The 26,081-nt window shown below is 41.1% G+C and overlaps 1 protein-coding gene and 1 pseudogene across 1 annotated transcript in view; one reads left to right on the top strand and one right to left on the bottom strand.

Moving 5' to 3' along the window:
• The window catches only part of LOC126473881 (cytochrome P450 4C1-like), a 331,661-nt gene that overhangs the window by 128,939 nt on the left and 176,641 nt on the right, over nucleotides 1-26,081 (bottom strand). The gene's annotated exons all lie outside the window — the stretch shown is intronic.
• LOC126475999 (5S ribosomal RNA) lies at nucleotides 2,113-2,230 on the top strand (annotated as a pseudogene).

Below are 26,081 nucleotides of genomic sequence, written 5' to 3'. Positions count from 1 at the left end.
TATTTTTCAATTTTTACTATTTTTTTACTTTGAACTAGTTACATTTGAGGACGTTGTTGAGAAACTACATACTTTTACACCTAGAAATCACAAGCAAAATGCTCGATTCGACCATTAGAATGGCTACAATCAAATGTAGAAGAGAGCTTGACATGTGTTTCAATTTACTCCGCCAGTGGGACTCATTGCAGTATACCAAAATTTCACTGACAATAGCCTACTCAGTTTGAAATGTCTGACATATCAGAAGTGTCTTCATTGTGTCCACAGTCTGCACACAAGTAGAATGGATCATTATTCGCCCGTGACCAGTGACACTATAATTGCATTTGGTGCACTATATCCATTCCTCTCCTTTTCTATAAACTTTCCCGCAGATCTAACAATATAAGTTTCTCTTCGTCTTGTTCTTCGGAAGATGCTGCTAGTTGTCGCTCCCTTCTTTCCTTTTTTCCTTTCCATGCTTCTGTACCTTCTCATCATTTGTTTCCTCTCCTTTTTTAGAGTCTATTTTTCAGGTGTGTCTGCTAAGATAGCGCACTTCCTCTTCTTTCTTCCATGGTTTCTATCTTTCCTAGGTCGGCATGAGGGAGACGTCGAATGTACGTAGGGGAAAAAAAGTGTCTTCACTGAAGTTCCTAGAACAGCATTAACGCATTCGCTACATTCTCGGAGTTAGCCAGAAGATCCGAAAGTTTCTCTTCTGGAATAGGCCTATTGGTCACAAAAGATGCAGAAAAATCACTTTCTTGGAATTTGTCGGGGTCGAACTGGAATATGCCTATTGCTGAGGATCCTGAAGTGATGTTTGCTGTGTGAAAGTAATGAGAAGTCCTTTGTTTACAATCGAAGATAAATCACGAATTATCACTGTCTTTCCTGGATTTGCTTTCAAACGGACATCGATTCCTCTGCTGCACATCTTCTTGAGAGGGTTGTGAACGCTTATATCTAGGGGCTGCAATCTGTGAGAACAGTGGAGTAGAAATGGTAACTGAGATAGAACGAGTGGCTGTCCAGAGGTAGTAGGACAGTGTCTTCTTTTGTTGGTCTGGTTTGGCTAGTAAAATAATCCAGAAATGTTGAAAAAGATTGCTCCACCACCCATTCAGAACATGTGGCAGCACTGATGCATTTGGTAGGCCCGTCACGGATAAAATGATCTTAAATTTCTTCCTTGGGAAAATTGGCATGGGTGGAAATAAGGTCTCTTGAATACATATAGCGGCTTCTACCATTACCATTTCTCCCCATTCAGCAGAGTTCCTAGTTCCAGCTTGATTCACACCTTTCTGCAAAACTATTCTGTCTGGTCTTAAGACTGTAGTTACACCTGTTTCATCCATATTCCAGATTCTTGAAGGCTTAAGAGGATGACGAGAATTCCTAACCTTTTGGAAAAAGCTAACCAACATTTTTTTAATTAAATTATTTCATTCGTACCATGCTTGTGCTTTAGGGTTGTCCGATGAAGCGATCATTGTTTGTCTCCAAAAACCTTGAAAGCCAGTCAGCTCCAGCTATTTCTTTTCATGCACAAGATGATGGCATTTTCAGGTTAAAGTATTTTCCAGGAAGGTACCCCATTTTGTGTACTTCCTCTTTGGTCAACCAGAAAGTAATTTCTCTGAATCTCGTGATATAATCCATGAATATTATTTCCGACTGTCATAAAAAACTTTCATGTGTCTAGAGTACACACAAGTAACTTTTTCACCTGCTTCCTTTTTCTTTTTGATGAATTAAGAGAAGGTCGGTAAAAAATATTAAATTCTTTTGCAATTCTTCTAATAGAACAGTTGCCATTTCCTCTCTTTTCCAGAACCAAAGTGGCTGCTCTCTGCATCACAACTAACTGTGTCAGTCCTATTTCTGTTTTGCGTGTGTAAAGAAGCATTTTGTTTATCCGAAAGCAAAAAATTTAAACTGAGTAAACGTAAAACACAAGAAGAAGGAAAATAAAAGCGTTATGTTTTACAACACGCTCAAAAAGTCAAGCTAACCAAGAACGTGGTACATTGAAACACTGTGATGCGACATACCACACTTCGCACCACCACATGAAACACAAGTAAACTTAGCGACAATTACTTTGTACTAAAATCAGTTATTGCCAACGGCCTTGCCGCAGTGGTAACACCGGTTCCCGTCAGATCACCGAAGTTAAACGCTGTTGGGCTGGGCTAGCACTTGGATGGGTGACCATCCAGTCAGCCGAGCGATGTTGGCAAGCGGGGTGCACTCAGCCCTTGTGAGGCAAACTGAGGAGCTACTTGATTGAGAAGTAGCGGCTCCGGTCTCGGAAATTGATCTACGGCCGGGAGATCTATATCCGCATCCCGTGAAGCCTGTGGGCTGAGGATGACACGGCGGCCAGTCGGTACGTTTGGGCCTTCATGGCCTGTGCGGGATGAGTTTAGGTTTAGTTTTTAGAAAATCAGTTATTACTTTGTTAAACCACAAAACTGAACAATTTATCATTTCTGATATTTAATCTGTGTCATCGAGCGTGTTAAGATATACAGGGTGAGTCACTAACCATTGCCACCTAGAATAACTCCGAAAGCATGGTAGTAGCTGAAAAGTTTGTGGGGCAAATGTTGCATGGGACAACGGGGGCCATAATATGACGTTGGTTTTTTGTTGCTAGGTGGGATCGGTTCAGAGATATGAAGGTCAACTTTGTTTATTTACATGGGATGCTATAGTTTGGTGCTTATTTTCTGATAGTGGCTATCGAGACGGGTAACAGTAAGGTCTTAGAAGGTCAGCGAAGGTTCAAAAGACGGCATGAACGTCCATTTACAAAAGGTGTTCGAAGTGATGACTATTGGTATCAGTGCAGTGCTGCAATCTTCTTGTTCTGACAGTTCTCTCTCGCATGTCTTCAGGTGTAGTTGTCTTTATAAACAATGTCTTTTACGAATCCCCACATGTTAAAATCCAGAGGCGTCAAGTCCGGCGAACGAGCCGGACATGACACATCTCCTCCGCGCCCAATACAACGATTTGGGAATTGCGTCTGCAGCTCATTTGTAGCCATTCATGGACTTCATGTCCCCAACAACGATGGAATTTCTATTGATGAGACAGCGCTGTCACCGGACCACAGTTCAAAAAAATGGTTCAAATGGCTCTGAGCACTATAGGACTCAACTGCTGAGGTCATTAGTCCCCTAGAACTTAGAACTACTTAAACCTAACTAACCTAAGGACATCACACAACACCCAGTCATCACGAGGCAGAGAAAACCCCTGACCCCGCCGGGAATCGAACCCGGGAACCCGGGCGTGGGAAGCGAGAATGCTACCGCACGACCACGAGCTGCGGACCGGGACCACAGTTGTTCTCGATTGGTTTGAAGAACATTGTGGACAATTCTAGCGAATTATTTGGACACCAAGGTCGCCCGACATGAATTCCATAGAACATTTATGGGACGTAATCGAGAGATCAGTTCGTGCACAAAATCCTGCATCGGCAACACTGTCGCATTTATGGACGGCTACCGTATAGAGAAAGCATGGCTCAATATTTCTGCAAGGGGCTTCCAACGACTTGTTGAGTTCATGCCACGTCGAGGTGCTGTATTACGCAGGGGCAAAAGGAGGTATCTGGCGACTTTTGTCACCTCAGTGTACTACAAGAGGTTTAGGAGACAAATGATGCTCCCAGACTGCAGGATACAGATAGTGTGTTGACAGGATTTGGGACAAAACCTTTTCTTTGCCTGAAATCTATAGGAAGGTGCTGATTGCGCCAAAAAAGTCTTTTAATGAAAAAATAATATATAATGCAGAGAATAAAAGCAAAGCAGTCTGGGATATTTAATAACATACTGCTAAGGGAGGGGAATAAGTAATAAATGATCCACAACACTTAGAAAACTATGTGAACGAGCATTTTTCAAGTATCACAGAGAAGGTGCAGCAAAAATTCCCCAAAACAAATATAACATCTCTAAAATACTATATACAATGATGTTACTTCCAACCACAGAGAATGAAGTCAATAAAACTGTTCAAAAACTAAAAAATAAAAAGTCAGTAGGCTTAGATGAAGCACCAATGTGTGTACTGAAACAATGCATAGGGATTATACAAGGCCCCTTAACAAATATAATAAATGAATCCTTCACATCAGGGACATTTACAGAGCAGTTAAAACAGGCAAGAGTTGTACTTTTGCTTAAGAAAGGTAATGCAGAGGACATAGAAAATTACTGGCCCATTTCCCAGCTGTCACCATTCTCAAAAATAATAGAAGCAATTATGAAAGACAGCTTAATGAATTACCTGAATAAATACAATCTTTTAAGCGAATCACAGTTTGGTTTCCGAAGCGGCAAAAATACGGTGTCAGCCGTAGTAGAATTCAAGGAAGTTGTACTTGATGCTCTTGATGAAGATGAGTGTGTTATAACATTACAGGTCGGGATTGATCTGTGAAGTCTTGAATATCTTATTTGTATCTGTCAGTTGGTAGGGAGAAATTGAGATTTCGAGCATTTCTTTGGATAGTTTTGCATGACTAAGTCCCGACGCTACGCAAAGCTTAATTTAGTTACGTGCGATTTGCGATATGTCATGTTTTATTTTCCGATAATAAATAATATTTTTTCTGATTAAAAAATAATGACGATAAGTGCTTGAGGTCATTTGGAATTATATCTTAATAGCTTTGTAGATGTCGTGATGTCATTCTTTTAGTCTTAGGAAGAGAAGAGTGTTAATTGTGCGTTTCTGAACGGTCAGTGTCGGGATCACTGATTACGATTCGAGAAATAATTGATTTGACAACGTTCAATTTCACACAATCGTGTGGGGTGAATTATGACCTTGGAATTGATTGTAGATGTATGCAGGTCAATTTCGTGACTGGCTAGTAAGCGTCGCGAGTGTGTCGCGGTATCAAGACTGCTTTCGCGCCGCCGATGGTTTGCTTTAAACTCGCGAGAATACAATTTACGCGAATTCTTAATTATCGCGAAAGGGTAGAATATTTGATGGTTATCCCACTGTTGATGGGCCATTGTGGTGGACGCAAGTTTGGATAGAAAGATCAATTTAAAAATTCAATATAAATCCTGTTGATCGAAGTAGCCTAGCCACGCAAAAGCTCATACGTGGTTATCAGCATAAATGTAGGTGGCACCCCTATAGACTGTGTAACAAATGCAAAATTTCTAGAAATGAATATTGATCCTCAGTAGAAGTGGTGTTAACACACAAAGGTACTTGCAAACAGAATGTCATCAGCATGTTATGCCCTTAGAATCCTATCATCAGTGTGTAACATGCAGTGTCTTTTAGTTATATACTACTCATACATTCACTCAGTTCTTAGCTATGACATTCTTTTATGGGGAACAAATGCACAAAATATGAACATAATTTTCCAACTCCAGAAAAGAGTCATACAAATAACAACCAAAAATGGTAGTCGATCTCAATGTAAAGCTATATTCAAAATACTGGGGATTTTAACTGCTCCATGTGAATATATTTACCAGTAAGTTGTACACATAAAAAATAACATTGTTAATTACTGCACAAACAGCTCTGTCCATAACCATGGAACAAGAGCTAGACTCAACTTATATTTACCAAGAAAAAATAAACACAAAACTGAAAACAGCATTTTCTACCAAGGAATAAAACTGTACAATAAATTACCAAAAGAGATTAAAGAAGTTGCAAAAACACTTATTTAAAAAGGCAGCTAAAAAGTACCTGCTGTGCAATACATTTTATACTTTGAAGGATTACTTAGATAAAAAGAGTAGAGGTTTGTAAAAAATGCTGTGGAAGTAAATAACGATTATGGAACATCCAACATTCCACATAACACTTTCACAATATCTTTTTTTTCCTTCTTTTTTCCTTTTCTGGAAATACTTACCCCAAGCTATGCATAGCACAATACTTCCTCTTTCTAAGCTCAACATCTCACTCATCACAGAGGGATACTGACTCAGTTTTTCAGGATAGCAAAGGGGAAGTTGCGGTACAGAAAATGGCCCAGAGATCACCAGTGTGTATGTGTTGGTATGTGTAGTGAGTGAAGTGTTATGAAACGATGTGTGTATAGTGTGTGCAGTGACTGATAGTGATATATTACATTATTTAATAAGTTATTTGTAAAGAAAAAGTGTTGTATACCAGGAGTAAATATAATGATTGTCTCTAAATAGAAGTCTGTAAATGTGTGTGTATACGAATTAGCTTATTTTAAATTGGTCTAAACTTGCAAATACTTTGACATGTCCTATATCCTTGCAAAAAGAGATCTACGGATGAATAAAGCTACTGCTACTACATATCCCCACCAGAGGCCGATATCTGCTGCGACGGAGAGGCGCCACAGGTCGCGGTTGACGATCGCCACCATTGGCGTGAATGGCATGTTGCAAGGGCCAAGCAGTTTGCAGCAACAGACACAGGCAGGCTGCCGTGATACACTGTCTGGTCAACAGCACAAGGTCGACGATATAAAATTCGCAGTAAAAATATTTCTGTTACTGATAAATCAGATATATCTACAGTATTTAACAATCATTTTCTGAGCATTGCTGGTGAGTTAAATAAAAATTTATTTTCTACAGGAAATCATGTAACTTTCCTGGCAAATGCCTTTCCGAGGTTGATGTCTGAAATACTCCTCTGTGATACAGACAAGAATGAGATTGAGCCAATAATTAAATCACTGAAGACTAAGGACTCTCATGGTTATGATGGAGTGTCTAGCAGAATATTAAAGTACTGTGCTGCACATGTTAGCCCTGTATTTAGCCATATTTGTAATTTTTCCTTTAGGAATGGTCAGTTTCCTGAGCGATTAAAGTACTCAGTAGTAAAGCCGCTTTATAAAAAGGGAGAAAGGAATAATGTAGATAATTTTAGACCTATTTCTATGTCATCAGTGTTTGCAAAAGTTATTGAAAAGGCTGTATATGTAAGGATAATCGATCATTTTATATCACACGATTCGCTGTCAAATATACAGTTCGGCTTTAGAAGTCGCTTCACAACTGAGAATGCTATATTCTCTTTTCCCTGTCAGGTACTGGATGAGTTAAACAGAAGGTTTCGAACACTAGGCATATTTTTTTATTTAACTAAGGTGTTTGATTATGTTGATCACAAAATATTGTTCCAGAAGTTGGACCATTACGGAATATGGGGAGTAGCTCACAATTGGTTCACTTCTTACTTTAGCAACAGGCAGCAAAAAGGTCATTATTCACAATGTTGAGAATGGCTGTGATGTGGGGTCTGAGTGGGGTACGGTCAAGTGGGGGGTGCCCCAGGGATCAGTGTTGGGGCCACTCCTGTTCCTTATTTATATTAATGGTATACCCTCTAGTATTATGGGTAACCTAAAATATTTCTGTTTGTTGATGACACTATTTTGGTAGTAAAGGATGTTGTGTGTAACATTCGCTGGGTTTCAAATAATGCAGTACATGACCTAAGTTCATGGATTGTAGAAAATAAGCTAACGCTAAATCACAGTAAGACACAGTTTTTACAGTTTCTAACACACAATTCAACAAAACCTGACGTTTTATTTTCACAGAACGGGCATATGATTAGTGAAACTGAACAGTTCAAATTTCTAGATGTTCAGATAGATAGCAAGCTGTAGTGGAAAGCCCACGTTTAGGATCTTGTTCAAAGACTTAACACTGCCATTTTTACTATTCGAGCGGTATCAGAAGTGAGTGATCGTTCGACACGAAAATTAGTCTACTTTACTTATTTTCATTCGCTTATGTCGTATGGTATTATATTTTGGGGTAACTCTTCCCATTCTAAAAGGATATTTTTCGCTCAGAAAAGGGCGGTTCAGGCAGTAAGTGGTGTGAGTTCACGAACCTCTTGTCGACCTCTGTTCACTAGTCTGGGTATTTTGACATTGGCCACTCAATATGTATATTCCTTATTGTCGTTTCTTGTTACCAATATTAGTTTATTCCCAAGAATAAGCAGCTTTCACTCGGTTAATACTCGGCAGAAATCAAACCTGCATTTGGATCGAACATCTTTAACTCTTGTGCAAAAAGATGTGCAGTATACTGCTGCATGCATTTTCAATAAGCTGCCACTCGAATTCTAAAATCTTAGCAGTAATCCACGCGCTTTCAAATCGAAACTGAAGAGTTTCTTCACGGGTCACTCCTTCTATTCTGTCGAGGAGTTCCTTGAAAAATTAAGCTGATTCTTATTGTGATGCTGATAGCGTTTTCTTAAACATATGGATTGACTATTTTCAGGTTCATGAACATTTATTTTTATCTGTTATTAGTTTTATGTTGTAATTTCATGTACTGACACGTTCCATGACCTTAGAGATTTTCTCCTCAATTTGGACCTACGGAACTTTACGTGTAAATAAATAAATAAATACAGTCCGTTGCGTGGGCCACTGTCGATCGCGCTGTTCTTCCTACTGGATTTCGAACTTTCGCTGTACCTATGTTTCTGGTTCTCATTATTGGCTTTCATTCAGTGATGTACCCTCGATGACTTGCTTTTGGTCGCTGTTATGCATTCGTATTGCGAGCAGACCGAAAAGTGGCGATACGTTCACACCCACTGCCAGTGTTATCGTTCTCAAGTTCCTAGGACTTCGGCAGCAACAGCTGTCACTGCAACAGTAGCAGCACGATGGACAACAGCAACAGTATCGAGAACAGCGTGCTGCTGTCCTGCATTTCATGTCTCAGCAGCAACAACAGCGTCAGTCGGTTGTCACGAGCACGGCCCACCGCCATTCGCTGCCGTCAACGAGTTTTTCGAGAACTGGGAAGTCTAGCTGCATCGTTTTTAACTGTACTATTTTGCTTAGAGCTTTTACAGTGACATGACAAGAGTCTTGGGATGCGTCCTAATACCGTGTCGGACCTCCATTTACCTGGTGCGGTGCAGCAACTCGCCGTGGCATGGACTCAACAAACAGAAACACCGAGCCATGCAGTGTTTATAGACGTACGCAATTGCGAAAGTATTGCCTGTGCAGTATTTTGTGCACGAACTGACCTTTCGATTATGCCCCCTAAACGTTCAATGGGACTCATGTCGGGCGATCTCGATGGCCAAATACGTAATCCGCTGGAGTTGCCCACAATGTTCTTCAAATCAATCGCGAACAGTTGTGGCCCGATGACATGACGCAGTCTCATCCACAAAAATTCCATTGTTGCTTGTGAACATGAAGTCCACAAGTGCAATGTTACTTATAATCCGTCTTGATTGCAAAAATATTTATTCATATCCTCTAGAACATGCTGAATGTGACGCAGCATGTGAAGGTTGCTGAGTGTGGACGAGTTACTCCTGTAACCGAAATTTGCAGATCTGAAGATGGTTCTAGAGGAACCGAAACCGGTCATATGAATAAATATTTTGCAATCAAGACGGATTATAAGTAACATTGCCTAAAAAGTGATTGCGGTGTCCCTGCAGACATTATGTCTGTTTTTGCAAAGCCCACAAATGACTACAAACTGTCCCCAGTCACATATCGGTTCAGTTGGACTAGAGGGCCCAGTCCATTCCATCTAAACACAGCCCACACCACTATGAAGCCACCACCAGCTTGCACGGTGCCCAGTTGACAATTTTTAGGTCCATGGCTTCGTGTGGGCTCCCCCCCCCACACTCGAACCCTACAATCAGCTCTTACCAACTGAAATCGGGACTCCTCTCATCAGGCCATGGTTTTCAAGTCGTCTAGGTTTCAACCGATATCGTCACAAGCCCTGGAGAGGCGCTGCAGGCAATGTTGTGTTGTTAGCAAAGGCACTCGCGTCGGTCGGGTCTGCTGCCATGGCCCATTAGCGCCGAGTTTCGCCGCACCATCCTAACGGATACCTTCGTGGAACATTGACTTCTGCGGTTATTTCGCGCAGCGTTGCTTGTCTGTTAGCACTAACAACTCTACGCAAACGCCGCTGCTTTCGGTCGTTATGTGGAGGCCGTCGACCCCTGCGTTGTCTGTGGTGAGAGGTAATGCCTGAAATTTAATATTCTCGGCACACTCTTCACACTGTAGATCCCGGAATATTGAATTCCCTAACGATTTCCGAAATGGAATGTCCCATGCGTCTAGCTCTAACTACCATTCAGAGTTCAAAGTCTGTTAATTCCGGTCGTGCGACCATAATCACCTTGAACTCCTTTTCACAGTTATAATGGTTCAAATGGCTCTGAGCACTATGGGACTCAACTGCTGTGGTCATAAGTCCCCTAGAACTTAGAACTACTTAAACCTAACTAACCTAAGGACATCACACACATCCATGCCCGAGGCAGGATTCGAACCTGCGACCGTCGCGTTCACAGTTATACCTAAGTACAAATGACAACTCCGCCGACTCACTGCCATTTTATACAGGGTGGTCCATTGATCGTGACCGGGCCAAATATATCACGAAATAAGCGTCAAACGAAAAAATTACAAAGAACGAAACTTGTCTAGCTTGAAGGGGGAAACCAGATGGAGCTATGGTTGGCCCACTAGATGGCGCTGCCATAGGTCCAACGGATATCAACTGCGTTTTTTCAAAATAGAAACACCCATTTTTATTACATGTTCGTGTAGTACGTAAGGAAATATAAATGTTTTAGTTGGACCACTTTTTTCGCTTTGTGATGGATGGCCGGGCGTGAGTCGTGCTTAGGTAGTTCAGATAGTAGAGCACTTGCCCGCGAAGGCAAAGGTCCCGAGTTCGAGTCTCGGTCCGGCACACAGTTTTAATCTGCCAGGAAGTTTCATATCAGCGAACATTCCGCTGCAGAGTGAAAATCTCATTCCGGGAACCAAAAATGTGTCTTGAATCTCCAGAAAGAGTTTATAAACCATCACTTTCCCTTCCCTCACAATTAGTACTATGTCTCCAGCATGATGGCAGTCCCTGTAACAGTTCATATTTCAAAGAAATATTTTCTACCAGAAGCCTTTTCTGATGTAGCACTGAAAAAGATATTTCCACAGTGCGAGCGAGCAACACGCCCATGGCGGCGAGTATCGACGCTCTGGTGTGGCCACCAAGCATCCAAGCGCCTGGCATCAGGCGAGTTGCCAGGTACCTAGGCACCAAGCGAAACGCATCCGGAGTGGCCGTTGCCTTAGAGAGGCTGTTCAAGCAGAGCTCACATGGCTTCAGAGCCAAGGCATCACTTCTCTGGTTTCCGCCAGTCAATGGGCGATGACTATGGTTGTCCTTCGAAAACCTCACGGTTCGTTAGGCACATGTGGTGATTTTAAGTTCGACATCGATCTCTATTCTAAGCCTCGACAGCAGAATTTGTTAACTAGACCGGCTGGGGGGCGCTATTTTTGAAAAACAGATGAAGAAAGCATGTCTGCAACTGCCGCTGGATGAAACATCACATCAGCTGTTAGTCTTAATTACGCCGTTCGAATTATAAAGGTACAATCGTTTACTGTTTGGGGATGTTGGTGCAACCATCGTGTCCCAAAATTCAAGGTGTCCGTGTTGTGTTAATTATTCCGATGATATCACTGTTATAAAGTCGGTGCATCCGGAACAACGGAAGCACTTCGAATCTCTGGAAACGGCTCCAAGTAAATCGCTTACAGTGTCAGGCGGGAAAGTGCAGTTTTTTTGCCCCCAGCGTGAGATACCTGGGACCTTATCCACAAAGTGTCATGCCCACGCGTAGCGACGTCGCCATGATCACTAATATGCCGACCCATATCAACCTTAAGCACTTGCAGTTGATCTTGGGTACAGTAACGTGCGATGCCAGTGTATTCCCCAGGTTGTGCAACTTGCATGCCTCCTAAACCAGCTGTACAAGGACGACCGCCTGTCAACATACTTTCAATGGGTTATGGATCTTCTCAAGGTGGCCCCATGCGTGATGTCAAGTGCACTGCACTTGCTATGGATAATCGTGAGAGTCATACCCCGGTATGGAGTGGAAGCGATTTTGTCCCATAAGTTTTCGGATGGTTCTGAATGGCCAATAGCCTTCACTTTAACGTTGACGGCGGCAAAGCTCAACTATTCACAAATTGCTGCGTTCTCGACAAATGGGTGAGCTCCTGTATTCGCTCCTACTACTGTGCAACTGGTGTTGGTGGTATCACTACTGGTGTTGCAAACTGCCGTTTTCATTGTTGTTGTACTGCTGTTACTTTTTCAGCTGCCCTTCCTGCGGCTGCATCTGTTATCTTCGACACTCTGGAAACGCTGGATCCGTGATGGCCACAATACACAACAATAACACAAAAACGAATTTGTTTGCAAGAGCAGGTGCTAGTCCCCATCTGTTTAAAATAACGTAGTGCGTGCAGAGTACCAGTATGTGTGGCGCCAATGAGAAACACCGGATCCCAAACAAGCCAGCGAGCTAAATGTCCGAAGTACATGGTCGGGAAGAAACACTAAAAATGTAACAGTGCGGCAGCGTGAATAATTTAACAATTACGCAAAGCAAGCATAGGTCGGAGATGAGTGTTTCTTTTTCAAAAGTTGGTATGCCCAGTTTTCCGAAGTACATATTTTTGTTATTATAAATCAAGCTTGTTGCCTTGCATGATCTGTTGAAACGGTTTGGTCAGACTATGATATTTGCTGTTGTTGCAGGATGTTGAAAATGGTCAGATTTTGCAAAACTCGATGTTTGCTTTTAACCACTTGGATCAAAAGTCAATAAACTCAAACAGTGCCTCGCTTTTTAGAGAACCTGAACGGAGAATAACAGTGTAGGACATCACTGTCAATGATAATGTGAGAGAGTTTTCTGCAAAAAAAGGAGAAAAAACTGTAGGCAAGCACTTACTGGCAGAACCAACAATAGAAGTTAACTCCTGATTATTGTTCAGTACGTCAGGGAGAAATTTGAAGTAAAAGAATGGGCTATTGTACTACTAAATGGAGGCTAATACAAGTGCTTCAGAAAATTGTTTACATGTAACTGAGTACTCAGGTGGTAGGAAGCCCAAGTCTATAGTTAAAGCAACTTGTACCTAGGGGGTCATAGTGTAGGCTCTAGAGAACAGGGAGAGAGATGAACTGGGGGCCATAAATGCCGATTGCAGCGACCAGGCTGTGTGAGTGATTCTGGGAACCAGCGCTCAGTGGATCTTAGCTGCAGGGGGACTCCTGGCCGAAGCCCTCTACTCCTTCTGTTTAGGGTCAGAGAAGAGAGTGCCAGTTTGAAAAACACTTTACCTGGGCCAGGTGGCAGTCTGTTGCGAAGGCAGTCAGTTGGCAGAAAGTGGGTGGTCATTTAAGAGAGACTGCTGTAAACAGTGCAAGTCGTAGGAAGGTCATAAAGCTCTATTCTGAGACAATACAGTCAGACTGTCTGGTACAGATGTTTAGTGGAGGCAAGATTTAGGGAGCGGCAAAACACATATTTCAGGGGCACAACCTCTGGGAAGCATAACTGCTGTATTTCAGAAATTGGAAATAGTCGGCCTGGAAAGATTACATCTCGCCATAAAAAGAAGTTTTTTGCCAAAAGATGGCCATGCTTACCGAGAATAAGACGCCTCTCTAGTCTAATATCTTCTTTTTTCAGACTAGAAATATTTGGAGTCGCTGACTAGCTCCACTCAAGATATGTAAAGTGGAGGCTTGCTCCCCCTGTGTGGGAACCGCGGTGCTGTGTCTGGATTGGCTACCAGGCCAACACATAGTCAAAAGGGGAGACTCAATGAGTAGAGGATAGTTCAATCCATTTGTGCAATGTGAGGAAGGTTTGGTTTCCGCTAATTCAGCTGCCATACCAAGGCTTGGTGGAAAGAGGTCGTGATTCTTCGCTTTCTTTCTCTTCTGGTCCTTCCCTGGTGGAGAATTTCAGGTCTTTCCCTAGTGGGTGAGACTTGCGGTCTGCACCTTGTGGTGGTCTAAGAGCCAGTGGTAATTTCCAACTGTACTGACAGTGGAACTGCATATCATCTCAGACATATCGTATCTTATGAGGGTGAACTTGTTCGTCCTGAGTCAGCCGTCTCATGTTTGACAATTTCAGCATACACTGTCATGCCTGTGAATCAAACTACTTCGGCGACACCCGTGAACGGGTGCATCTCACACTGATATCACCCGGGATTTCAGGGCTCTGACAGGGAAGTGTCCCGCGCTCTGATAATCAGACCGCCAGACTGCATAGTTTGCAAATTTTTGTGGATGCACTAAATAGTCACAACTGACAGCGCACTGGTCCTTGCACACAGTGCGCCTTTTCCTGGTGCCCCCTGAATCACGTTGAAAGGATAAAATACTGCTGCACTGGCGAAAGTTTGTCAAACGACATTCACAGCTCCCTGTTATTAAGTGAACAATAGTTTGTGGTATACTTGGTCGTAGTGGATTCCATTTGAATAGAGTTGAGCCTCACAGTGGATTCATGTAAGCAAAGTCAGATTGCATTGTAAAACGGATTAATTCGGGGAAGAATTTCTATAGCTTCCACCTGAGTGTATGGTTTACCAATCAAACACCATTCCTTTTCTGATTTGTGTTTGTCATATTTGTGTAAGATTTATGAGCTAGTTGTAGTTGCAAAAGGATTAATAAACCTTGTCATTATTTTGTAAACTTAAATATGCCACTGATCTCATTCATATTACCTTAACTGTTCACTGTTTTTATTTTATTGTGGTGGTACATAGGTACATCAGATATTTAAGGTTACATCTTATTAAATTAATGAATTTGACTATTAATTTGAGTTCTGAAAGTGATCACATAAGCGCTATGAGTAAATTCACCTATTCATATATAGAAATTAAGGGTGCAGCTCACAATTTGAATATTATTGAGAAGGTAATACTTTTCTTTACGTAAAAATAATAACTTTTAGCAACACTCAGACGTATTTATGTTAAAGCAAGAGCTGGCTTGCATACATACCAGTGAACCCAAAAGCCTTACGAAGAAAAGGATGCAGATCAGCTGATATCATTTATGACGGTATCACACATTTTCATCCTCATACAAATAGTTTAAGAGAAACTGGGGATGAAATAATTCTAAACTTTGTGCTAAAGGAATCACCAAAACGAAGGAAAAACAAGAAAGAAGCAAAAAGTGAGAGTGTTATTTCGATAAAGTGCAGCATAAAGAAAAATGACGACCTATATGTGCCACAACATTACAAGCAACATTACAAGCAACATTACAAGCAACATTAGGGATGACCAAAGACAGACTCTTAAATTTGACCAATAAATTCATGTAACAGGGACGTTACCAGCTGGAAACCGAGGGGGAAACTGCAGCACTATTAAAAATAAAGAAGTTACACAAGCTGTAAAGAATAATATCAAGACATACAGGTGTGGAGAGAGCCTCTGTTAAAGGAAAAAGTCCAAAAAAAAAAAAAAAAAAAAAAACGAGGATATTTACCATCGAAGTTTAATACAGTCGTTATGTGGAAACATTTCGTCAAAAAAAGAGAAGCGCTGGGCCTTCCTACTTGCTTTTTACTTAAGTGAAAGCATCTTTTCTAGCAGCAGTTTAATTTGTCATTTGAAATTCCCCATAGAGACAGACAGATTGTCCAATTGAAATTAGAAAAGGAATAAGATCTGGAGAAAAAGAATCAATTAATAAAAAATCACAAGTTGCACAAACTTTGTGAAAAAAGTTTTGTGCAACAATGGCAGAAAAAAATCCAAATTTGGTTAAAGTAAGTTTCGTTACACAGCAGAATCAGTCAAAAGCAAATCTCTCCATAGGCGAGGTATTTTGTTCAAGACAGATATTATAAAAGACACAAAAGTAGTACACAACATTTTTGGCAAACATTTCATCTACAGGAAAACCAACACACAATATAGACATGCACTGTGAGATACTGAGCCACATTACTCAGGCATTGAATTTTGAGTTTGATGAGGTTAAGAAAACTGCAGTAAGCAAACTAATCCTCACATTAAAAACTAAATACTCTACTTGATGGGATGGTATGTCGAGTTTTGTAGTTAAAAATGCTTAAAAGAAGTATTAAACCCCTAACTTACCTCATAAATAGGAGTGTTAGGGTAAAGACTTGTCCCAGTAGTTTGAAAATAAGCATCTTTAAATCAATGGATGAAAAGGGAAGTACAAAATAGCCTTCAAACTATGACTTGACATCACTGATCCCTATCTTTAGTAGGGCTTTTGAAATGGTTACCCTTTCTCACTTCTCTTCTTATCTTACAAAAAAAGTTGCTAACAGAAACACAGCATGGCATTCGGAAAGATCACTGCAATTACTGAATTGCTCCATAAAGTGTACACCCTCCAAGACAAAGGGATGAAGACAATGGGCGTATTCTTAGATCTTTCCCAAGCTTTCGATTTTGTCATGCATGAGCTGTTCATTTGGAAGTAAAGGCTTACATCAAACACTTGCCTATGCATTGATTGTCCACATGCTCAACAAATTGCTATCAGTGTATTAAGCTTTCATGTAAAATAGATAACAAGCTCATAGAGTTCCAGTCCTCTACAGATACAGTAATCGAGTGGCTACCACAGGGGTCAGTCCTTGGTCTCTTCCTTCAACTAACATATAGTAAGCGTTGCTAATGACACTTCCCTCTCATTTCATGAGAAAGACTTTAAGGCATTATAGTCAGTTGCTGCTGAGGGTGTCACAGAAGTAACCACAAGTTATTTTCTACACCATGACCTAAAGACTAACATCAGTTTCCAACATTTGAAACAACGAACTCTCATAAGATTGAAATATACAACATATGTCATGTTATGTCAGTAACAATAGATAATATTAAATTTCTTGGTGTCCACCTGGACAAAAATCTTCGTTGGTAAATCATATTATTTCTGTATGTGAGGAAATCAGCAGTAGCATGTATTTGATAAGCCAATTGGCAATAATAGTTCCAAGTCAAATCTTAAAAACCGTATGCTATGGAACAATTTATCAATTTATTAATTTTGGTACTGAACTATGGGAGTGTGTGGCAGACCTGCATTTGAACAAAATATTATTAATACAGAAGGGAGCAATTAGATTAATGCATGGAGCAAGCAATGTCCAGACAGACCTGTGATGAAACCTTTGTTCAACATAAATATTTAACATATATTCCTTATGTTTTTGTAATCTTGTTATATTTTTTGTGAATGTAAAAAAAATAAATAAGTGCAGTGACACACATAACTATGTTATTAGAAGTAAGAATAGGCATTTCAAGCAGAGAACAAAGTTAAAACTAAATAACAGTAGCGAATAAAAAATAAATGAAACTTCTCCTTATATTAAGGGGCAGATATGGTTCAATAAGCTGTCACACATTTTGAAAACTCGTGAAGAAAAACTATACTGAAGAGAATTAACAGCTTTCCTAGTAAACAAGTATCTGTATTCACTCAGTGGTAATAAGCTACAAGTCCTCTGTTTACAACATGTGACATATTTAGATTATTAAGATGAATTAATGTACCACTAGTACAAGTATCTGTATTCACTCAGTGGTAATAAGCTACAAGTCCTCTGTTTACAACATGTGACATATTTAGATTATTAAGATGAATTAATGTACCACTACTATACGTAAGTGTATTTTTTTGAATTTACTACTCAGCCTACATATGGCGTTTACAGAAGTCATCAACTTGATAGCTACATGCAAAAAAAAATGTTTTTGCATTATAAGTTATTCCCAAGCAGACAGAGTGAAGGATTGCTTTTTATAGTCGGCCAGAAACATAAGGACCGTGAGGATCAAACCAAGTAGCCTCTGTTCTATTGGATTTTCTCAGAAGCCTTGAGGTGTTGCAACCAGAAAATGTTCCAAATGAAATTCCTTTATTTTATGACTCCTGCAGCAGTCCAAATATAAACACAGTAACGATATGCACCTTAATGACCTTCATGGAAGAAAGCAGAAAATTGGGTAAGGTGGTACATTATTTCCCTACTCGTGGTCACAGCTATATGCTTCCTAATAGAATGTTTGTTAGAGTGGATAAAGACTACAGTAAAAAGGAAGACATTCTTTCAACGAATGAATACTACAAAGTGCTGGAAGAACACGGCATACTCAAGACACTAAATAAAGACTGGAGGGCAAATGATTCACAATTAGTCCAGCCCAGTGCAGTGAAAGCCCTGCGATCTAAGATGCCTTTCAAAGTAACTGCTAAGTTTAAGAAGGAATTGTCATCAGTATCGTACACTTATAAAGAAAGTCCTGTAGAGTTTTAGGTACGGATATCGTGAAAACTGCGGCCAGGAAATGAGGAATGCAAACACATTGTAAAAGAAGATGGTCAGCAAGGAAAAGAAAGAGAATGTCTTAAAACTTATGAGGCATTTTAACGTTCCAGAAGGAAGAGAAGAGTTCTATGAGGACATAGTTGAAAGTGATCAGTAGCTTTCCAGTTTGGTATTGTTTTAGTCATTATTTCGTGTGGTCATACATTAACATTTGTTCCTATTTTGCTCTTCTGCTTATCAAAAATTTATGGAAATGTGATATGCTAAAGTATTATATTGTAATACATTATTGTACTTGCAAGGGTGCAGTACCTTTTCATAGCTGTACCCTACACAGTATCGATCATACGCTCTATGCAGCGATCATAAACTAAAGCATAGACTGCAGTGCAGTCAACAATTCGCGAGTGAGTGAGAGGGAGTCGACTGTTAAAAGACTCCATGAGTGGACGTCGGGTGTACGAGAGGCCAGAGACGGTTGCGCGGTAGCGAGGCCGGAGATTAGTAGCAAAATGTAATGGCACACAGTATTTGGTTTCCATTGAGTGTTAATAGATGTTGGTTTACCAAAAGGGTGTTTTAATTAATAAAATCCGGTATTGGAGAAAGAACATGTTAACATTTAGTAGTTTTCCTTAGATTTCAGAATAACAGAAGAGCACGACAATGAGTTTGATGCAAAATTAATGAAATATAACTACATCTTCAGCGTATGCGAATAATGAAGTTCGGCGCGAAACTGGGGGGAGGTTGTATGCTTCTACGCAAAATTAACAATAAAGTAGCTTTCTTTGTAATTAAAGATAAAAAAAAACAGAAAAAAATATCACGTTGAATCTGTATACTAACAAAATCTTTAACTTCCATCTTTACATGCGTAGACTTTCGAAAAATTGGGAAACTTTGTCCCTCCACTCTGACGTAAGAAATGAAAATTTTAGAAACGCCTGCCACACAATAGGAATCGTGCCTACAAAGCAGTGTAAATGTTTAAGTATCTCGGTTATGTAATTAGTATTTCGGTATGACATTTAAAAAATCGCTTTCTGAAATATTTACTGTTTCTTCCGTTTGTCGACTCTTGAAAAAACGCCTCTTTAGGTCGAGGAAACATGGTCCAGGCTCGTGTTAGCATGTCAAGTATCTCAGGAGTCTGCATGATCGGGTCAGGATTGCTACGTCTCCAGACACACTGCAACGCTTAGGATGCGTTCACAACGGCACCGACAACGGTCGTGAGTCGCCGTCACCAGAGATCATGCGACAAAAACTGCCGACAATGTGGTCACAGCTCAGTATTTGGGCGGGAACAAAGACGGTAGGTATAGATCAGAACGTGTTCTGTGTAAAAAGTAGATTAGATTTTAGTCTGCGACGTTGGAATGGATACCACGACGCTTCTGTGCTTGGAGAAGATTGCTGCACTGCGGCTTTTGCTATTAAAAATGTAAAGTCTTTTTACTTTCAAAGTTGCGAAACAATTAATCCTTAATATGACCTTTCAAGTCTACTAGCCAGTCATTATTACTAATTATCATGGTTTTTGCAGACAACTATAATATTGTACTGAGACTACATTAAATCTTTTCTTGGCAGTTATACTTTAGTAAAACTCTAACTATCCTTTTTTGATACACACGTGGAGTACCTTAAAAATTAGGCCCACTGAGTTCTTATGAAATTTAGTACTCCACGAAAGTTATTAGATTTTATTAAGGAGGGTAATTGCTTTTCAGTTTAATAAAATAGGTTACTCGGATTATTGCAGCACTTGGAAAAGGGCCCTGTTTGGGTAAATGGCTAATGATAAAATACGGGTACTCAACACAAAGTTTAAAGAATACAAACTTATTATTGCGTAATGAACCGCATAAGGGTCCACGCAGTTGTACACTACTCAACCGATTCTTAGAGATGAAGGTACTGCCAGTGTCGATTTCCCGTGGCTATTCAAAAAAGCCGGCAAAACTATTCATGGTTCTTGCTGTGTAACAAGTTCTGAAACTTCTCCTTTTAGCGTCCGATTATCGCAGTACAGAGCTAACCGAAGTATGCCATGAATAGTAAGCCAAAATTCTTCCACATCCAAGGCTATATTATATAATCTTGCTACTCTTCTTGCCTCGTTGAGTTTACAAGATACGAACACTTCGCTACCTAGCCACCGACTTTCACTGTCTACCACTGACTAACTCTTGGTAGAAAGCAACCCTGCAGTTCGACTGCCAAACCCGCCTTTTCTATTTTCGCCAAGCCAGGTTCGTTGCAGAGCTGCTTCCCTCCATGTTTTAAAATTTTACAAACCAACACGCATGAACAACTATTTAAAGTAAAGTTTTAACATTTCCATTCTTTTAGAATACATTACTTTTGAAATTACATCCATAGATTAATTAGAATTTCAAAAATGGTTATAAATAAAGAATAAAACGTTCACATAATTGTCATATCAAATATCATGGTTATACAAAAGTTACATTAAGTAAAATCAGACAAAAAAGTTGTTGCAGCTGTGGTCTTCAGTCCCGAGACTTGTTCGATGCAGCTCACTGTGGTACTCCATCCTGAGCAAGCTTCTTTATCTCCAAATAACTACTGCAACCTACATCCTTCTGAATCTTAGTGTATTCTTTACACTCCACGCTGCCCTCCAGTTCTAAATTGGTGATCCATTGATGCTTCAGAACATGTCCTAAAATCCTATCCCTTCTTCTAGTCAAGTCGTGCCACAAATCCCTCTTCTCCCCAATTCTGTTCAGTACCTCCTCATTAGTTACATTGCAAGACGTCGTGGTCTAGTGACCTTCGTTGCTTACATATTCCGCCCTCACAATCAAATTCCGCACATCAAGACGCTTCATTCGAACCCAAACTCGATGACATAAAGTCAATGTTGTATGAATTCACGTAAATGATATGCAAATAACAAGTGTGCACCGGGGTTGAAATCCTTGAGGCTGGCGTACACACATACATTCCAGACATGGCGGTCTCAGGAGCTTTTAGTTCGGGAGACGCAAACCGCACGCCAGGGGGCCGGTCCCTTCAGAGGTTGACTCAGCCTATCTATGTCGGCCGGTGACCACCCATAGAGCAGACAGAGTTTGCCCGAGGGAAAGGAAGAACGACCCTGTGTTTGGCTTAAAAGCAAATTCCACTACATTGTGTGAGAGTGCCCAGCCTACGCATTCTTTACAAATATAGCACACAGTTTCAGAGATTTTCACAGGGAGACAGCAAACGCCAAACGCTGATGCTACAGATTTTCGGATTGGTCACCTTAAACGAAACGTCATTCTCCCGTTTTAGAGAGTTATCTTATTTGTCAGCAGCGAGCGGCGCAGACAGCAGTCATCGCAGCTTGCGGTATTGTGCGCTACAGCTCTTGTGAGCCCCATATTTCCTCCACAACAGTACACTTCACTGCATTTCACACGCGACAGCCTCGACCATACCTAGCAACATTCTAACAGATAATTATTCAAGTTGAGTAGGTGCAGCTCTCAGCCAAGTCAATAACAATCTTAAACTTCGTAGAGAAATTTCGTTAGCGAATCCTATCCTTAAGAGGTAACTTCATATTCCGAAAAGAACCCAGAAATAACTTGTTAAGTTCATAACTAAAGGTGCCATTGTGATTTCTCAGAATTTTAGCAAAATAAATAATAATTTTCGTTAGTTTCATGTATTTCTTACACTAACTAGCACTACTCCAGTACCCAAGTATCCCACTAGTTATGTAAGAAATTTTGTGAATTTTTGTGTCATTTCCTTACAGCGGACGACTCCAGAAAATATTTATTGCTGAAAGTTTTTCAGGCATTTCTCTTTAGAACATTAGGAGTGTCTGTCTGACTTCTGTAGTAGTGTGGGGGTGGCAATTGCATCTTGCAGGAGCCACAGGGTAAAGGGTACATCTCAGATGAATCCGTTGCACAGAATGACAGAATAGCACCCACACGCTCACAGAAAATTGTGGCCCTGCCGGATAGGTAAACTAGGTAAGCTGCCAGGATAGGTAAAATAGGTAAGCTGCCAGGATAGGTAAAATAGGTAAGTTGCCAGGATAGGAAAGTGTCAGGATAGTTAGGTATGCCAGGTCGCAGCAGTAGCACTTTGAAGTACTTTCTTACATGTATTAAATAGCTATTTGCAAAGATTGGGATCAGAATAGATACAGGTAGTGAAGAAAGCAGAATTGTAGGGAAAAGGGCGTGTGTTATTGTGTTGGAACATTTTGCATTTTTTACGATTTTTGTGTAGCTGTTAGGGCATAGGATTTTCAGGTGACAGGCACAGACGCAGAGTGACGCAGAGACGCAGTGTGACGCAGCATCATATAACTGAGAATTAAGAAATAAAATTTTTCTCCCTTTGAAAGCGCACAGGTGGCGATTGGAGACTGTAGTAGAGCAGACAGAACATTAGCCAAGAAGTCACGACGTTGTTGTTGTTGTTGGTTCAACCAACTGGTAAGTGGTCGTACAGTTTTGTAGATAGGGTTGTGGTGTGTTGAAAGAATTTCCATTTTAAAGAGAACAGAAACCAAAAGGGTATGTGAGAGACAGCAAGTAGACAAGATGGGGGAGAATCAACCAGATAGACAGCAAGTAAACGAGCTTATTGAGAATAGGATAGAAGGTGAACCTGAGAATAGGACAGACGGTGAATCAGAGAATAGGACAGTCGGGCAGCTGCAGAATCAGCAGGCTCAGTTAGACTGGAATAAAATTGAGACAGATGAGACAGATGGGAATCGAAGGGACGAGAACATCGAATTTCCAGAATATGAAATCCCAGGTAGTCAGAAATAGACAGCCCACGTAGGAAATGGAAAAGATTAGAAGCGAAACGAGCACACGAAACGCATTTGTTTGCCGCATATTCAGGGACAGAATACGCGTCAATACAATCAATGAACCGGCGGTTAGCTAACGTTCAAAGAGAAGTAGACAGTGAGGAAGAGGGGGAACATTTAGAATACGTCGAACCTATCGTACACATTCTAAATATGCCCCAACAACAGACACAGAATTTTGCGGAGTTACGAGCGCCACGAAAAGGTTCCGTAACAGACGCAACTGTACCTGCAAACATACTACATACACAACAGAGAGGGCAGAATGCGGTGTTGTTTGCGCCACGTAATGGTTCAATGACAAACGCAACTAGTCCTCAACACAGACAGCACGGGTTATTGCAGTTATCAAACTTAGAAACGCCACAGCATAGCCTAGTAAACGACGTAACTGACCGAGTAGAAAACAATAGATCGAGAATACATTGTTCAGCAGAAGGTAGTGTTACAGGACAGGACGCGATCATGGAGATGTTACAAAAAATGAACGCTAGTATGACGAAACAGAATCAGGATATTAATACACAGATAACGAAACAGAATACACAGAAAACAAAACAGTATCAGGAATTGAAACAGAATAATCAGAACTTGAGACAAGAGATTAAGACACAGATCCAACAGGTTAAAATCCAGATGGACGAAGGGATCGCCAGAATTGATAGTCAGATCACTCAGATAAACAACACAAGGTCAGCAGCAATTACGCACTGACGTGGACAAGGTCCAATTGGACATTGTAAACGTTGACAAAAAGGTGGAACGTTTTACGAAAAGAGCCACTCGAACAGCAATACAGATTTCGGAAGAACAAGCAGTTCGAAGCAACGTCGCAAAGGTTGCACTGAAAAAATATGATCAGCGGATCAGTAAAATAGAACTTAAAAAACAAAGATCAGCTTGAAAAGCTTCGAACTGAGTTGATACGAACTATCGAAGAAAAGATCGAGACCGATTACACCTAAAGAGAAACAACTGACACGTCAAGCATTAATTCAGTACACGAACACTCTCCGTCTAAGAAAGTTCAAGTAGAACCAAGGCTAGACGTAACGTGCCGAAATCGAAACAGAAAACTCCGACTAAAGTAATACATGACTTGCCACAGGACCGGGCACAGTACCTAGAAAAACGGAACACATACATTCAGCCGATACAAATCGAAAGACAGGCAACTGAACCAGTAAATCCAATGACACAACATAATAGCAGCACAGGTACTATAGCGCGAACTACGAGAGTAGAAACACATGAACAACACTTTTGTTCACCAATGATACGATATGACGCGGATATGAGTCAGGAAATTGAGAATAGGCAGACAGGCAGTAGATTACCAGAGAATAAACACGACGACACAAGCAGTGGCAGATTATTTGAGTCCACGAATCAGCCTCAAACCGGATTTATGAGTAGATATGATACAGACCACTTCCTTACATTTAGAAAATTTCAACATTTCAAGGAAGAAGGCGGTAGCTTGCATGCACGCACATTCATCAATCAGTTTCAAGTAGGCTTACCAAACCACTGGAGCGTAGCTCACACATGTCAGGGACAGTAGCAGAGGTGACGCAAAAGATCGCGGCTACCTGTACGTCTTACCTACATTTCAGAACAGCATTTCTCGAAAGATATTGGTCTAAGGAGGCGCAAAACAAAATTAAATACGAGTTACTTCAGATGACAACAACAACATGAAGACCAACGCCACACTGGAAATGCAGGTTGCAACCAGGTTTGACTTCAGGAGGACAACGCGCAGCACGGACATTTCATATGTCACGACACTGCTACACAACGGAAGAGCGTGGGGAGAATCATAATACGACGAGACGTCAATGAAGGTACAAAAAATTACTAAGATCTACAAACTCATCAAGTAACATTTGGAAAGGCAGTCCAATCCTACAAATCCTATATCACTCCTACACTAAAATTTACATATTCCTAGCCCAAGAAGAACAGAAGAATGCAAGAAAGAAGAGAAGAACAGGAGATGCAAGATGAAGAAGGGCAGAAGACAGCAAGATATCTTCATTGCTTACATATTCCGCCCTCACAATCATATTCCGCACATCAAGACGCTTCATTCGAACCCAAACTCGATAAGATAAAGTCAATGTTGTATGAATTCATGTAAACGATATGCAAATAACAATTGCGCACCGGGGTTGAAATACTCGAGGCTGGCGTACACACATACATTCCAGACACGACGGTCACAGGAGCTTTTAGTTCGGGAGACACAAACCACACGCCGGGGGGGCAGTCTTCAGAGGACGACTCAGCCTATCTATGTCGGCTGGTGACCACCCATAGAGCAGACAGCGTTTGCCCGAGGGGAAGGAAGAATGACCCCGTATTTGGCTTAAAAGCAAATTCCACTATGTTGTGTGGGAGTGCCCAGCCTACGCATTCTTTACAAATATAGCACACAGTTTCAGAGATTTTCACAGGGAGACAGCAAACGCCAAACGCCAAAAGTCACAATTAGAATGACTCATAGCAAGTAAATATCATATGTGACAATTTTTTGACGAGGCAAACCATTATGAGCACCTGCTTAATAGCGTGCCTGTCTTTGGAGCGAAATACACTCCTGGAAATGGAAAAAAGAACACATTGACACCGGTGTGTCAGACCCACCATACTTGCTCCGGACACTGCGAGAGGGCTGTACAAGCAATGATCACACGCACGGCACAGCGGACACACCAGGAACCGCGGTGTTGGCCGTCGAATGGCGCTAGATGCGCAGCATTTGTGCACCGCCGCCGTCAGTGTCAGCCAGTTTGCCGTGGCATACGGAGCTCCATCGCAGTCTTTAACACTGGTAGCACGCCGCGACAGCGTGAACCGTATGTGCAGTTGACGGACTTTGAGCGAGGGCGTATAGTGGGCATGCGGGAGGCCGGGTGGACGTACCGCCGAATTGCTCAACACGTGGGGCGTGAGGTCTCCACAGTACATCGATGTTGTCGCCAGTGGTCGGCGGAAGGTG

Source organism: Schistocerca serialis, chromosome 4 (genome assembly GCF_023864345.2).
Source record: "Schistocerca serialis cubense isolate TAMUIC-IGC-003099 chromosome 4, iqSchSeri2.2, whole genome shotgun sequence".
Classification (NCBI taxonomy): Eukaryota; Metazoa; Arthropoda; class Insecta; order Orthoptera; family Acrididae; genus Schistocerca; species Schistocerca serialis.
This window is presented reverse-complemented; position numbering and strand designations above follow the sequence as displayed.